The following is a 15,345-nucleotide window of genomic DNA, read 5'->3' as shown; positions in this document are numbered from 1 at the left end:
AATAAGGCTTGGGCTTTAGAAATATACAAAGTACAGATTAATCTGAACAGTGAAACTTTTAAATGATAATGCCTCAATTTTGTAGGTCGTTTTTATTATAATGCACTTTCTCACATATTCTGCTTCAACTCCGTAAATATGTTTTTTCCAGCTTTAACAAAGGGTGGGATTTTAAATCATGCCATCTCTGTCAGTCACTGTTGAAGGCAAGGGTGCTAGTGCTGGCGTCTTTATATATGGCATCTTATTAATCTTTACAGCAATCATGAAAGAGGGGAATTTCCCCCACTTTATAGAGAGAAGAAATGAGGTAAATTGCCCAGTCCTCCACAGCTAATAAGAGAAAAGCTGAGATCTGAAACCAGATCTGCCCGAAGCTCAAGCTTTGGTGCCTCTGCTGTGCCACTCTGCTGGATGCCAGGCCTGTCTTGGTCTGTAGCTGTCTCTCAAGGCAGGAATGGACACTACCACCACCCCTGCCTCGGTGCTCCTGCATTTTCTTACGTATTAAACACAAATTCCTGGGGGTAACTTCCAGTCTCTTGGGCTAAGTGATTTTTCCTGTATTGTTCCCCTAGATTTAATACAGGCCTCCAGGTAACTGACATTTTCATCTGACTTCTTGTTAGGGATACCTGGCACTTACTGTAGGGCTGGCAGTCTCAAGACGCCACCCTTCCCAAGGAGAGGGCAAGGATACCTCCTGGGAAGCTCCCAGGGAAGGGTAAAGGCCAGCAGGGCCTTGCTGAGAAGGTCCTTCCAGGACTAAGCGGGAGGCTTTACTGCCCAATTGTCATCTCTGAATCTGCCATCTGGGTGGTGTTTTCCCCCTTAAACTATCCCGGCCCCGAAGGGACACAACTGTGAAAAGAATCCAGAGGATAGGGGGAGGGGGGGCCTCTGTGGGGAAGTGGAAAGGATTTGGGGCCCGAGTTCTGATCTGTGAGGCTCTGTGAGGCCTATCCTTGGGGTTCGGGTCACCCCCTTCTTGCGGGAGGTTTTGCTGGTTGAGCCGGTGACTGGATCATGTCGAAGGTTTTTTTACTTCTGTAATGTTCCAAGTGTCTAGAGTCTCATTCCGGTGGTCCCCTCAGGATGAGTGGCTCCTAACAGAGCCCCCCCCACCCCCCACCCCCCCGGGACTGGTGGGCTGCCCGAGGAAGCTCCAAGCCTGGGTCCAGGTCTCTGTGCACCTGAGGCCCCAGCTCATCCCCACACCCAGGCAAAGGGTGACAGTCTCAGGCACTACTCTGATGTAGCCTGTTTGAGGCTGGGGCCCAGTGGGAGCTGCACGTGGGACAGGGAGCAGTCCCCGGTTCCAGGAAAGAGCACGAGCAAGTGTGTCTGAGTGTGTGTAAGCGTGTGGTGTTTATTTATTCTAGGAGCGGTTGCTAAGTCAGACGTGTTTGCCAGCAGAGGGCTGCCTGAGTGCTGTGTTTGTTTACTCAGCACAGTGCAGGGAAGGGTGATCGGACAGACAAGTGCAGGCTACAGCCGTTTGGTGGGGGGCACATAGCGTGAGATGAGAATTGGTCTTGGGGGCCGTCTGGCGTGGTCCCATTCTATGGGTGCTGCTGGCTGTTGAGAGCTGCCTTCCGGGACACAGGCCCTGCCTTCTTTGATGTGCCAGCGGCTCTCTCACTGACCCTCCTCCCAAGCAGGGTGGAGCTGCTCATTACCCCACAGGGCAGTGGGCCCTCCTTCCCTTCATGGGGCTGGGGGAGGGTTCCTGGCTACGGGGTCTCGGGGGTCCCTGAGAGAAAGTGGATAAAATGTGGGCAGTGGTATGAGGAGGAGACAGTGGGTTCTCAGTCCCATTCCTACCCTGTCCAAGAGCTTGTCCACCCTTAGTTAGGCTTGGCCTTTCCAATGGGCGATCACATCTTACCAAGACTGAAGTCCACTGCCTCCTAGTCTCCTGTCCTCAGTCTTCCAGGTTATAGATTGGTTATATATTCCCTATCTTCAGGAGAGAGTGAGAGACAGAGAGAGAGAGAGAGAGAGAGAGAAAGGAGGAAGGCAAAACAGAGACCCTCCTGACTCCCTGTCCACCCTCAGCCACAGGCCAGAGGTAGGGACTGGCTGAATTTCAGGGTCAGGACTTCCCAGCTGGGTGGCCCCAGAGGCCTCTGCCTCCCTCTTCCTGCCCTAAGGCCCCAGCACCACGTCTGTAAGTCTCTGAGAGAGCCCTGGCTCCCCCGACACAGGCTGGCTGGCAGCCAGGGGTGGTGTTCTGGCTCCTGTACCAGCCAGATGGGGTGGCAGGAAGGCCCTGTTAATCCCCAGGGAGAAAGCTCCTTGGCAAACAGAAAAAAAGTGGCTGCCGGCACTATGTCCCTACCCTGGGACCATGAAACACCATACCCCGAAGTCTTTGGGGCAGATTTTGTGCCTCTGTATTCTGCCCACGCCTTCCACGGCTCTTGGGCTGGGGTCCCAGCTGGGGCTATGGAGTAGGGAAGGGAGACCGGGTTCCCCCTTCTCAGGTTAAGGCTTTTCTGTAATGGACAGTTTGCCTCTGCTTCTCTCAAACACCCTAGGGAATTGTGAAGACAGGGTGCAGGCAGGCACTAGGCCCTCCTCTGGGCTCCAGCCATCTAGAGCTCTTATTTGCTCTGAACTTTCCTGATAGCGTTTGGAGAAGCAACTGGGATTGTCTGGGTCCTCCTTCTACCCCATCACTCCACCACCCACCTCTGCTCCCATCATCCCCCACCCCCACCACACACACCCAGCCTTCTGCCACTGAAGCTGCCTCTTCTGCTGGTGTGGCAAATAAGCGTGGAGAGAGTGAAACCAGATACAGAGAAGGCAGCCAGCTGGGGAGGTGGTGGGTGGTGTTCTGCCGAGCGGGCCTCCTGCCGTCCTCCCCCGGAACCAGGATGGTGGAGGTCCTGGGCCCAGCCTCGGTCTGCCTTTTCCCCTGCATGCCCAGCTGGTGTGCCACCTGTGAGGGGCTGACAGCTCCTTGCTCCTCCAGTGGTCCTGCCTTGGTCCTGGCTTTGGGGAACAGGATTCCCTGAGCCAGTCCCTCTCTACACTTGGCAGTTACTGGGGAAGCTGAGCACCAAGGCTTGAGCCATTTCTTGCTTTCCCTACCTGTCTCTGTCTCACCTCCATCCACATTCCTTGCAACATGGTGCCAAAGTAAGGCTTTGAACTTGGGATGAGTGGGGTGAATTTCACTCTTCCCAACAGCGAAAATGGAAGCGAATCTGGTTTCATCTCAGTTTGTAAGATCCCTAGATTCCCAAGGGAGCTGGGAAACCTCACTTGTGTCTAGAAGGTCATTTAAGGGCCGCTTCCAGACCTGGCTCATGCTCCCGATTGGTGGTGGGGGGTGGAGGGGTGCTGGCTGCGATTGTGGTCACTGAAGAGGGTCAGGAGCAAGGGTCATTGGGTAGAACGGCACCCTTTGTCCCACTAGGTCACGAATTGGTTCTGGCATTCCCAAGGGGAATGCTCCAAGCCAAGTAAGGGCCACTGTATCCAGGTGGACCATTCCCAAACCCATTTCTATCATGGATCATTTTCCAGAAACTTTCCAACATGGGAAATCACAACTGAAGCTGGTTGTTTAGATCGGAAAATCTGGGTGTAGTGTCATTAGAAAAACCAGAGTCTCCTCACATGAACCTTTGCCTGCAACCTCTCCCTGGCCTGCCTGCTGCTCTCTGCCTGAGTCACAACAACATTCAACAGCTTGGACACAGAGCTTTACAATGTGCCAAGTGCTCCCACGTGCCCTGTGGCATTTACTCCGCCTAGCAGCCTGGAGAGATAAGTTAGTGTTAGCTCCACCCAGCAGAGGATGGAAGCCCTGGGAAGTCACGGGCCTCACCGAGGTTGTACAGGCAGTAGGTGGCAGGACTTGAAATCTCATGTCCTTTCCACGGAATCTTTTCTGCCAGCAACCCAGAGAGTGCCGGGGGAATCCAAACAGTCTGGTGGGCACCGACTGTCTTGGCTGGCTTCCAGCTGGGCCTTTAGTGGTGACTTTGGCACGCCCGCCCCCACCAACCCTCTGTCAATCTTTAGGAGCTGGGGGAATGGGGGGTGCTTTCTAGGAGGCTCTGCTCTCTTCTGAGATGTCCCCCTTACTTCCTTCCATTCTCGCAGGTGTGGGAGTCACTTTTCTGTGTGAATACCAGGCCAAACTTGTCCTTTTCTTCCTTTTCTCAGAGTCACTGCCCCAAAGTGCCCCTGTTCCTCCCTCCCTTCTCTGCCTCTTCCCCCTGGATACCTTGCCCTTGCTTCGGGAGTGGAGGCAGTGTTGCCCCAGCAGAGGCACCGGCACTGCCAGGGTGTCCAGCTTTGCACACGGCCTCAGGCGCCCTCACGTTAGCTTTGGCTTCTTGATGGATCTTGAACTCCCTTGGGATGCTTTGTGGGCTCCTGAAGGACCTCCCAGGATGTCCCCTCTGTCCTCAGACCCTGCTATGTGACCTCAAACAGGAATTCAGACTCTTCTTGGCCTTCGCGTTCCAGAGCAGAAGGATATGGGTGCCCAAATCCAGACTCGGAGAGGCAGGAGTGAGGTGAGAGGCACAAAATGCACCTTTTTTTCCTGAGCAAAAATCTGCCTCAGGTCCACTCGTTTCCCAAGGGCAGCCGTGCCTTTCACCCGACGACCTGAGAACCCGCAGCCCCAGCCTCTCAGGGAAGGTGATTGTGCCAAAGCCAAGTTTATCCTGAGTAATGCAACGAATACACTGGAGGGGGTGGGGCCGCGGAAGGTTTTATCCAGAACACATGTTATTGCCACTATTCTAGTTATCTTGGATATTTCCTGCATGTTTGTCACCATGGCAACTGACAGCATGAAGCCTGTTTGCTGGGCCCTGGGGTCCGGCACGGCAGCCATGTGGTGTCAATTTGGACCTCTCTGCTTCCCCCAGCTCCTGTCTCTCTGTCATGCTGCTTTTGGTCTTCGCCTCTGTCTCCCCCCCGCCGTCTCTGGGCCTCTCTGTTTTCTTCTTCCAGGAAATAGCTGCCCCTGCATCCCTCGGTGACATAGGTATAGACAGTGTCCAGCTACTGCCACCCTAAGCCTCCCCTTAGTCCACACAGACAGTCTGTGACTAAGGGTGTTCCAGAATGGATGGGAAAGTTGTGTGGCAGGGGATAGGCAAGAGACTGGCTTTCAGTGGAGAAAGGGCTCAGCCCGGCTCGGGGCTCATGGTTCAAAATAAGCCCATGCTACCTACTGCTAGGCTGGGGGCTAAAGATCCCTTGAGAAGGTGGATTTGGGAGACACCAGTGAGGAGGGATGTGGGCTTCTCATCCTGATGTTTCCTGTGTGTGGGAGTGAGGGGTCTCCATCACTCAGAGCCTTCCTTCCCTAGGCTTTTGGAGAAGACATAGGTAGAATGGCAGAGAGGGGTCTCAAATTCACAGAAGAGAAGCCAAGGAGAGAGGAGCTTGACAGCTAAGGGGCAGTGAGGTCTCTCGGCACTCTGGGCTGCCTGGGGACCTCAAATCCCCAGTCCTTTCTCCCAGGTCTCTGGGATGTGGCAAGGACAGGGTGTGGCAAAGACATGGCCAATGGCAGTGTCCCTCCATGGGGACACCAGGCAACAGGGAGGGTGTTGACAATAACAGCCTGCGAGGGAGCTGTGCCAGCAGCTTGGAAAAAGCACCGCGAGCAGACAGGCGGCTCCATGGGAGATGAGGACATCTTCTGGCCCCTCTCTCCACCCCCAGGTCTGGCTTCCCTTCATGCTGGGAAGCCCAGGACTGGGCAGCTCTTGCCAGCCACTCTCCTTCAAGTTTTCTGCATCCACACTGCAGAGGCCTTCCCAGGCCACCTTCCCAACCTCCACATTTGTCATGTGCTGTTTCTTATCATGCCCAATCCCCAGTCCCCACGCAAGGTAGGCCTGGAAATTGTCATGCAGCCAGAGCCCCAGGTGGGGCTGGCACCCACTACGGGACTGCTTGGAGGAGAGAGGAGGGGCTAGGGAGGTGGAATAGGGTCCAGAACCTGCCCTGGCCACAGCTCCTGCAGGCTCAGCTCCAAGGCATGAGGGAGTCTGGAGTGAGACAGGAGAGCTGGGGCGAGGCAGCCATCATGCTGGGCCCTGAGAGCACCGGCCCCGTGGCCAGCATCCCAGAGGGTGCTGCAAACCAGCCTTCTTTTGGGTCAGCATCATTCCAAGGAGGTCCAGTTCTCTGGATGGGACGGGGCATTGGGAAAAGTCAAAGGGCAGCCGCAGTGTGGCTCTGGGGCTCAGTCCATTGCGTGCAGGGACCCTGTGGGTTCTGGGGGCCACAAGGGCCAAGGGAAGGGACTGCCAAGAATTGGGTGGTGTGGTGGGGCTCGAGTCGTATTGGAAATGCTGGAGTCTGAATGTTTGTGTCTCCCCAGAATTCATGTGTTGAAACAAAATCCCCAGTGTGATGGTATTGGGAGGTGGGGTCCCTGGGAGGTGATTAGGTCACGGAGGCAGAGCCCCTGGGAATGGGGTTAGTGCACTTATGAAACAGGCCCCGGAGAGCTTCCCTGCCTCCCTTACCATGTGAGGATATAGCAAGAGGCCACCATCTATGAACTGGGAAATGGGCCCTCACTAGACACTGAGTCCCTTTCACAGGAGGCTACACAAGCCCGACTGAGCGGGGCTCCATTGGGCTGATGAGGGAAAGGAAGCTCTCCCTCCCAAAGCTCTGGAAGATACTGAAACCCAGGCAAAGAGACAACCCAAGGCTGCTGTGTTATAGAGGAGAGTCACCAAGGACCCCGGGACCCAGAGTGTGGAGGGCATAGATGCAGGACGCAGGTAGCAAGAGCCAGTGTGCAGCCTTGGATGGTGCCAGAGAGGCCTGGGCATTGGACAGATAGCTGAGAGGGGCAGCAAGGGTTCTGGGGAGGCATCAGGCAGGCTTTTCTCAGGGAGGCTGGCTTTGACCTACTTGTGCCTGTGGAACTGGGCATGGAGCTGCCAGTGGGCCAGACTGGGAGAGACATGCCAGGTCACCCCAGCCTCAGGGACAGTCCCTCTTTCCAGTGCCAAGAATCCAGCCAGAGTCTCCAGCTTGACTCAGAGTCTAAGGCAGTAGACGTTAGTCCTCACACTGCTCTGTTACCCAGAATGAGTCAATGACCTTCTATGGGCCTCTGTTTTCTGTTTGACTAATGAGGCTGGGGCGAGAAAGAACTGAGTTGCAGAGGAGGGAGTGGGTGCCCCTAGAGAAGGAGGTGGGCCTTGGAGGCTGAGAAGGGCAGTGAGGTTTGAGACGGCTGCAGAGGGCTCCAGAGACAGGCCTCCAGCTCACACCTCGAGGGCGAAGAGATTCTTCTGGAGTGGAGAGGAAGAGCCTCTGCACCCGTCCCCATCCTCCCAGTCCTCCCCACGGAGACCACAACTCAAGACCCAGCTGTCCCCTCCCAGTGACTCAGGCTTTGGCTGCCCTCCTGCCCACACCCAAGCCCTGTCCAGTGCCCCATAACAGGAAGGGCTGTGGTGTGAGAGAGGAGGAGGGGAAGGCTGCCCCGCCAAGGGCCTCCATGTCCAAGGAGCCATCTAGGTGGAGGAGTCCTTTGCACCCTCCTGGCCATGTCACCCTGTGCCACCTCAGGAATGTGGGTTTGGGCTGAGGTGGGACTCTGTCCTCCTCCCTCTGCACTGAGCATGGAAGGCCACTTGTTTCTCATTAGCAAACTGCAGGATGTCACCACCATAGGGTGGATGTGCATTTTTGTCCTCTTTGCTGGAACGGTGGATCCTCTTTGCTGGAACGGTGGATCCTCTTTGCTGGAACGGTGGATCCTCTTTGCTGGAACGGTGGGGTGTGTGGGCTGAGCCAGGGACAGGGCAGAGGCGGTCAGAAGAGCTGACCAGAGCCTTGTGGGACCCAGGTCAGGGGCTGTGGTTATATGGGGCAAAGCTATTTGGAGGCCACAGGACACCACTGTCCCTGCTAGAACCAAGGGCAGCTATGCTAAGATTTGGAGAAGAGGGAAAGGCAGAACCAATGGCACTGTGGTTGTGATTTTTGGCAATAATTGTGGGCATTGATAATCATAACTAGCATTCATTTATTGAGGACCAGCCTGTGCTAGGTGATTCATATATATTATTTCTTTAATTCTCTCAATAACTCTGTTTTACAGATGAGAAAACTGAGGCTCAAAAGGGTAAATAAATGACCTCGTTTTCACAGCAATTAAGCATTCAAACCAAGATCTGCACCCAGGTTGTCTGATATTTATGACTTTTCTTTCATTATGCCACATTGCCTCCTCTAGCCCAGTGGTTTTTTGTTTTGTTTTGTTTTGTTTTTTTGAGACAGTCTCACTCTGTCCGCAGGCTGGAGTGCAGTAGCGCAATCTCAGCTCACTGCAACCTCTGCCTCCTGGGTTCAAGCGATTCTCCTGCCTCAGCCTCTTGTGTAGCTGGGATTACAGGCACCTGCCACTACATTCAGCTAATTTTTGTATTTTCAGTAGAGACAGGGTATTTTTTGTAATTTTGTATTTTCAGCATGTTGGCCAGGCTGGTTTCAAACTCCTAACCTCAGGAGATTTACTTGTCTTGGCCTCCCAAAGTGCTGGGATTATAGGCATGAGCCACCGGGCCTGGCCTCTAGCCCGGTTCTTCATCTTTTTGTGCCACGGATGCAGTCCGAAGTCCATGGGCCCCTTCCTAGAATAATTAAAAAAAATAGATTAGATTTACAAAGGAACCCAATTATATTAAAATGTGGTTATCAAAACATTAAACACATGTGTGATATAGTAATATATGTGCTTTTTAACTAACACATGAAATAACAAGATTTCTGCCAGGCACGGTGGCTCACGCCTGTAATTCCAGCACTTTGGGAGGCCAAGGTGGGTGGATCACCTGAGGTCAGGAGTTCAAGACCAGCCTGGCCAACATGGGGAAACCCTGTCTCTACTAAAAATATGAAAATTAGCTGGGCGTGGTGGCAGGCACCTATAACCCCAGCTACTCAGGAGGCTGAGGCAGGAGAATTGCTTGAATCCGGTGGGCGGAGGTTGCAGTGAGCCAAGATTGTACCACTGCACTCCAGCCTGGGCGAAAGAGAAAAATTCTGTCTCAAAAAGAAAAAAAAAAAAAAAAAAGAAAGAAAGAAGATCTAATAACTACCATAATTTCAAAATAGTGATGAATGTAAATACTATTTTGTATTATCAGCAAAAGCTGTAATGTGATTTTTCTTAACCTTTCTTTTTTTATTGTTATACTTTTTTCTGGGGTACATGTGCAGAACGTGCAGGTTTATTACATAGGTATACACGTGCCATGGTGGTTTGCTGCACCCATCAATCCATCATCTACGTTAGGTATTTCTCCTAATGCTATCCCTCCCCTAATCCCCCACCCCATGACAGGCCCCGGTGTGTGATATTCCCCTACCTGTGTCCATGTGCTCTCATTGTTCAACTCCCACTTCTGAGTGAGAACATGTGGTGTTTGGTTTTCTGTTCCTGTGTGAGTTTGCTGAGAATGATGCTTCATCCATGTCCCTGCAAAGAACATGAACTCATCCTTTTTTATGGCTGTATAGTATTCCATGGTGTATATGTGCCACATTTTCTTTATCCAGTCTATCACTGATGGACATTTGGGTTGGTTCCAAGTCTTTGCTATTGTGAACAGTGCTGCAGTAAACATATGTGTGCATGTATCTTTATAGTAGAATGATTTATAATCCTTTGGGTATATACCCAGTAATGGGATTGCTGGGTCAAATGGTATTTCTGGTTCTAGATCCTTGAGGAATCGCCACACTGCCTTTGGCAATGGTTGAACTAATTTACACTCCCACCAACAGTGTAAAAGCATTCCTATTTCTCAACAGCCTATTTATCAAACAGTTGTTTCCTGACTTTTTAATGATCGCCATTCCCATTGAAAAGCTGTAATGTGATTTATATTGGTAACAATGTCATAAGTACTGACAATGCCTATATTCTTAATTGAAGGAATATTTCAGTTAGACAGTAGTGAAAATGAAGGTGTACGGATTTTCCCATCTGAAGTCACAGACCCCTGAACTCTATCTATGGGCTCCAGGTGAGGAAAGTTGCTACAATTTGTGTGCAGCTATTGGGTGGGTTCGTTGGAAACCCTCTTTTTTGTCTGGTTGGAGGGAGTGTGCAAACCACTTCCAGTCTGGGGAACGCTGTGCCAGTTGGGGACATCTTGAGTGAGTCTATGCCCCACCGACTCTGTCCGTGCCTTACCTGGGATTTAAGGTTGCCAGATTTAGCAGACAAAATGACAGAAGACCCAGTTAAATTTGACTGATGCTTTTTCAGTCCATGTCCTGTGCGATATTTGAGACATACTCACTATTATTTTTCTATTGCTCTGTAACAAATGACCACAAACCGAACAGCCTAAACACAAATTCCATAGCTGGAAGTTCTGCAGGTCAGCATGGCTCAGCCGCGTCCTCTGCGGAGAGTCTCACAGGCTGCAGTAGAGATGTCCAGGGGCTGCGCTCCTTTCTGGAGGCTCTGGGATGTGTCGGCTCCCAGCTTGTTCAGGTTGCTGGCTGGATTCATTTTCTTGTGGTTGGAGGGCTGAGGTCCCTCTTTGCTTGCTGCCTCTCAGCTCAGGCTGTTCTCAGCTTCAGAGGCCATCCACATTCCTGGCCAGGTGTCTCCAAGCTATCTCCAAAAGCACGTTTCTCATCTCTGACTTCCCCTCCACCCCGGCCAAAGAAAACTGCTCTTGAAGGGTTCCTGAGATCATAGTAGGCTCCTCCGGGTCATCTCTCTTTTGTCACATGACATAACAATCGCACTAGTAACGGCCAGAAACAAGAGTCATGGGACTGCCCTACGAGTCTGCTTGCCACTTACACTAAACACATATGGGCTGCTTCTCTGAAATGAAAACTGCACTTGCCATCCCTGCTGGGATCAGATGCGCTGTGGACCTTGCCTCATGACCTGGGGCAATTCTTTTCTCGTCTGGCCCTCAGTTACCCCCTCAGACAACTCCACTGAATTATTTAAAATCTGCATGTATGGACTGGGCACCAGCCACCACGGGGCATGACATGTACATGACCCTTTTTCTGCCTTTAGGGTCTCACAGTCTAAAGGTGGAGACTGAAATACACATAAGCAAAAGGCTGAGAAATATGGTGCCAGGCTAGGCGCAGTGGTTCACCCCTGTAATCCCAGCACTTTGGGAGGCTGAGGTGGGTGGATCACTTGAGGCCAGGAATTTGAGGACAGCCCGGGCAACATGGCGAAACTCCATCTCTACTAAAAAGACAATAATTAGCCAGGTATGCCACCTGTAGTCCCAGCTACTTGGGAGGCCGAGGGGAGGGGATCGCTTGAGCCTGGGAGGTGGAGGCTGCAGTGAGCTGAGATCCCACCACCGTACTCCAGTCTGGGCAATTGAGCAAGACCCTATCTCAAAAGAAAAAAAAAGAAAAGTGACCTGATGGCAGAGATGGGGGCTGAGGGTGAGGAGACGGATAATCAACAGGCCATGGAGAACTGCAGAGGGAGGGAGAGTGGCTGCTATTCAACTGGAGAAGGGACAGAGGGGAGACTGGAACAGCTCGCAGGTGGGTGTGATTAGGACAGAACCTCAAGACTTGGACAGGAACAAGTGGGGAACAGCAACAGCAAAGGCCCGGTGGCGAGGGGTCCTGGTTCCCCCGGGAGTGGTATATGCAGCCGAAGGATAGGGTGCCTGGGGCCTGGGAGTGTGGGGAGAAAGGAGGAGGGGACACAGTTCTGAGAGAGAGGTGGGGCCGGCCCGGAGGCCTCAATAGCTGCAGGAGCAGGAGGGTGGGAGAGTCCACGATGGCCACGGTGCTCACGTGGGAACAGAGCCACTGCAGCAAGGATACAGCTTCCTCGGCTCTGGCAGGAAATAAGGTCCTGTGGACCAGGCAGTTGGGAGACAGCCTTAAGTGGTGGACAGAGCTCTGGCCAGATACAGGAGTCCTGGGTGCTGGCTTTGCCAGTTACTCATGGCGGGACTCTGGGCATGCTTGGAACATGGGAGTCCCAGCTGGGAGCCAGTGTGCTTCGAGCAGAGCAGGGAAGTGGCACAGTGCGTGCAGCGATCACACAGGGCCTCGTGGGCCACTAACAGGACTCTGGCTTGTATCCTGGGAATGGCTGCCTTTGAGTAGAGCCCTACATGACCTGATTCAAGCTAAATGGAGAATTGCAGCTGCCCTGTGAACAGCCCATGTGCCCAGTGCTGCCGGGCAGCCCGAGTGGAGTGCGAGAACTGCACCGGATGCTCCCTACCCCAGAGACTTGCCGCGCACCCGGGAGAAGCCACAGGGCAGTGTGTGTAGTGCTCAGAGCCAGGGCTTTCAAGACAGAAGATCCCAGGTCTGTGGGCTTGATGGCCTCAACAGTGACATGGTGATGGTAGCACCCTACATGGTTGGGTTATGGTGCATGACAAATTGCCTGGCACAGAGTAGGCACTGAAAATAATAGTAGCTAGTTATTTACATAATAATACAGGGTAGCAGAGCTCCTCATGAGAGGTGCAGGTGCTGGTGTTGGTGGTGCCGGAGGGACATAGGCTAACCTCCAAAGATGGCAGGACCTGGAGTCTCAGGTAGATGAAAGAGGAATGGGAGCCGGAGCCCCGGACCTGGCAGGAAGAAGCGCAGTGCGTTCTCCACAGAGACACGAGGGTGAGGCCAGCATGAAATCTCAAATGGAAGCCTCCAGAAGCTGGTGGGGGTTGGGGGGAGATGCAGGAGAGGGCATGGGCAGGTGCAGAATTAAGCTGGTGAGGAGGCCAGATTCTGAAAAGCATGAATGTGAGTTGTCTAATTGGAGGTGACAGGGAGTGGGAGAGGGACCAGAGGCAGTGGGAGGGAGAGCGTGACAGACCTACAGCTGGGCTCAGCTCTTTCCCATCCCCGAGAAGACTGAGAGGGGTCGGGGGAGGGGACCTCGGCAGGTGTCCAGGCATCCGGGAGCCCGGACTGCTCTGCAGGAGGAGGTAGTCCTGTTTCTCCTGAAACCTGATCTTTCAGGCAGCTGTCCCCCTCAGCCTGACAGAGCAGGGCACATTCTTTCCCCAGGCATCATTCTCACCGGCTTCCCCTAAGGCTGGCTCTTTGAAAAGACAGAGCCCGGTTGGCGAAAGGAATGGAAATGGCAGGGCCCCCACGCATGTCCCAGGGAGCCCCTGAGGGGAAGTGCCCCTCTGGTGCAGGCAGTCCCTGACTTTCTCTCTTCCCACCTTAGAGTCTGCAAGCAGAAAGCCAAGGCCTCTACATTTGGGTCTGTGCAGCCTCTTAGGCTCTAGGCCAGTGATTCCCAGCCTGGACTTACCCAGTTCCTAAATGTCCCATAGGTAGCAAAGGAGGTTGGAGAGCTATTTTAGTGTTTATGAAAAATCTCCTAGAAATCATATATTTCTGCACTAAAGCTAATTTCTAGTCATTCTTCCGATAACAGCGTCAATGGCAACCCTCTGGGAAGCTTTCCTACCTGTGTGAGTCAGGTAGGTTCCCAGCCGGAACAGACGAGTCCCGCAAATGGGGTAACTGAGGAGAGTTTAAGAAGGGACTATTGACAATGTGTTTGGCTGGGTTAAAGGACACAACAAGGGGTGATGAAACAGCTAGCAACAGCAGCTCAAGTCCTCGTTCCACCATAAGTCCACAGGAACAAGGGAAGGGGGTAGCTACCAGAACTTTGCAAGACCTATAGCTGTAAGAAGGGGCCTCCTGACAGGCTCTGTGGCCTTCAGTAGAGGACCACAGCCACAGCAGCCCCAGATCCATGGTGGCTGATCAGGGAGGAAGCTGACCTCCTCCCCCTCCTGCCAGGGAATCCCATTGGCAAAAACTCAACTGGAAGAGACAGGGCAGAGGAGGGCGGTTGGCACAGTCCTTCGAGTGAGCCTGGGGCATGCAGCAGGGTGGGTGCAGGTGCAGAGTGTGTCTGGAGGGACAGAAGGAGAACATCTAGCCCACCTCCCAAGGCTGTGACCCCGGAACCCTGTGCTTGCCTGGTATGTAATGCTGTATTGCGATTGGCTGTTTCCTTGTCTGTATCTCCTCCAAGACTCAACTCTCCTGGAGGGCAGGGGCTGTGCTTTGTTCACACATACTCAATAAACTCCACTGGGTAAAATAAATAACAAGGCTGCTCAGATTCACCATAACATCACATTTCTCTGCTTGGGATGCAATTAAATCATCTCCATGTGGAAGCAGCGGTTATCTTCTGCCATCAGCAGCTTCGGATTACCAGGTCTGTAGGCCCAACTAGTAAAACACGAGCCAGCAAAGTTCATTAGTCATTTAATGAATTCAATTTGTCTAGCAGACAAAAATCCTTCAACACAAGTCATGAGGCGAGAGTGAGAACAATAAAAGGAGTCCTCCCTGCTGAAAATCTCTGAAAACACCCCCTCAGCCATGGGGGCTGGGCTATTTCGAGGGTGTTCACATTTCTTGTGTAACTCAGAGCAGGCCAAAGTATGGTTCTCCCAGGCCAACCAAGCCCTCAGTTTCAAATACATCTTTGTGGAGCAGCCCCTATGGGTCTGCCTGCCTCTCTCCGTCTCTGCTGCCCCTATACAGCCCGGGCCACCAATCGATACCTCCAAGCTATCCGCTGCCTAAGAAGCACCAAGAGTCTCACCACCTTCCACCCCTGGCCAGCCTCACCTCCTTTCTTCTCTTTGCCCAGTACCCCAGATCTCATCATGCTTCTGCTCAAAACCTCATAATAGCTTCTGGTTTCACTTAGAAGGCAGTCCACGTTCCTTATCAGGCTGGGCTCCTCCCCACCCACTTCACAGTTGCACTTGGGCTGTCAGCCAGGACTGTTTCCCTGCCTCCTGCTCCTTGCCAGGACTGCGGGTCTCAGTTTCAATGTCATTTACTCAGAGGAGCCTTCTCAGAGTCTCCTGTTCTGTTCTCACGATGGCCTGTGCTTTTCCACCACAGTGCTCCGTGCGACTGGGAAAACTCACTGCAACTCATTGTGCGATTAAACAGGGCCTGCCTGTCCATGCTGCTGCGAGCTTCGTGAGAGCAGGTACCTGGACTGCTTTCTCAACTGCTGGATCCCCAGTGGCCTGGTCAGTTACCTTCACTACACATTTGTTGGACAAATAACAAAGTAAAGGTCTTTCCTGGAATGCCAACAAGCTTGCTGGGGAGACAAAAGCTGACATATAAAACTCTTCAGAACAGCACAGGGTGATTTGGGTATAGCTATCTCCAGATACCTTGGCCCTTGTTCTTGGAGTTTTAGGAATTCAGAGAAAGGAAGAAAGGATCTGAAGGACCTAGTGAAGACTCTCCTTGAGGCCACTCATTTCAGGGAAGCGAAGGGAAGAGGGTGGGAGAAGTAGC

General features: G+C 52.8%; 1 long non-coding RNA gene across 1 annotated transcript; it reads right to left on the bottom strand.

Moving 5' to 3' along the window:
• Nucleotides 1-8,457: 8,457 nt before the first annotated feature.
• On the bottom strand, nucleotides 8,458-10,706 carry LOC129136491 (uncharacterized). The gene is made up of 2 exons (XR_008538174.2): nucleotides 10,214-10,706; nucleotides 8,458-8,645 (listed from the first exon to the last, which is right to left on the bottom strand). It is a non-coding gene; the product is annotated as an uncharacterized LOC129136491 (long non-coding RNA).
• Between the last annotated feature and the right edge of the window lie 4,639 nt (nucleotides 10,707-15,345).

This window comes from Pan troglodytes, chromosome 9 (assembly GCF_028858775.2).
Source record: "Pan troglodytes isolate AG18354 chromosome 9, NHGRI_mPanTro3-v2.0_pri, whole genome shotgun sequence".
NCBI lineage: Eukaryota > Metazoa > Chordata > Mammalia > Primates > Hominidae > Pan > Pan troglodytes.
Note: the sequence above shows the minus strand (reverse complement) of the source record. Positions and strands in the feature narration are given on the sequence as shown.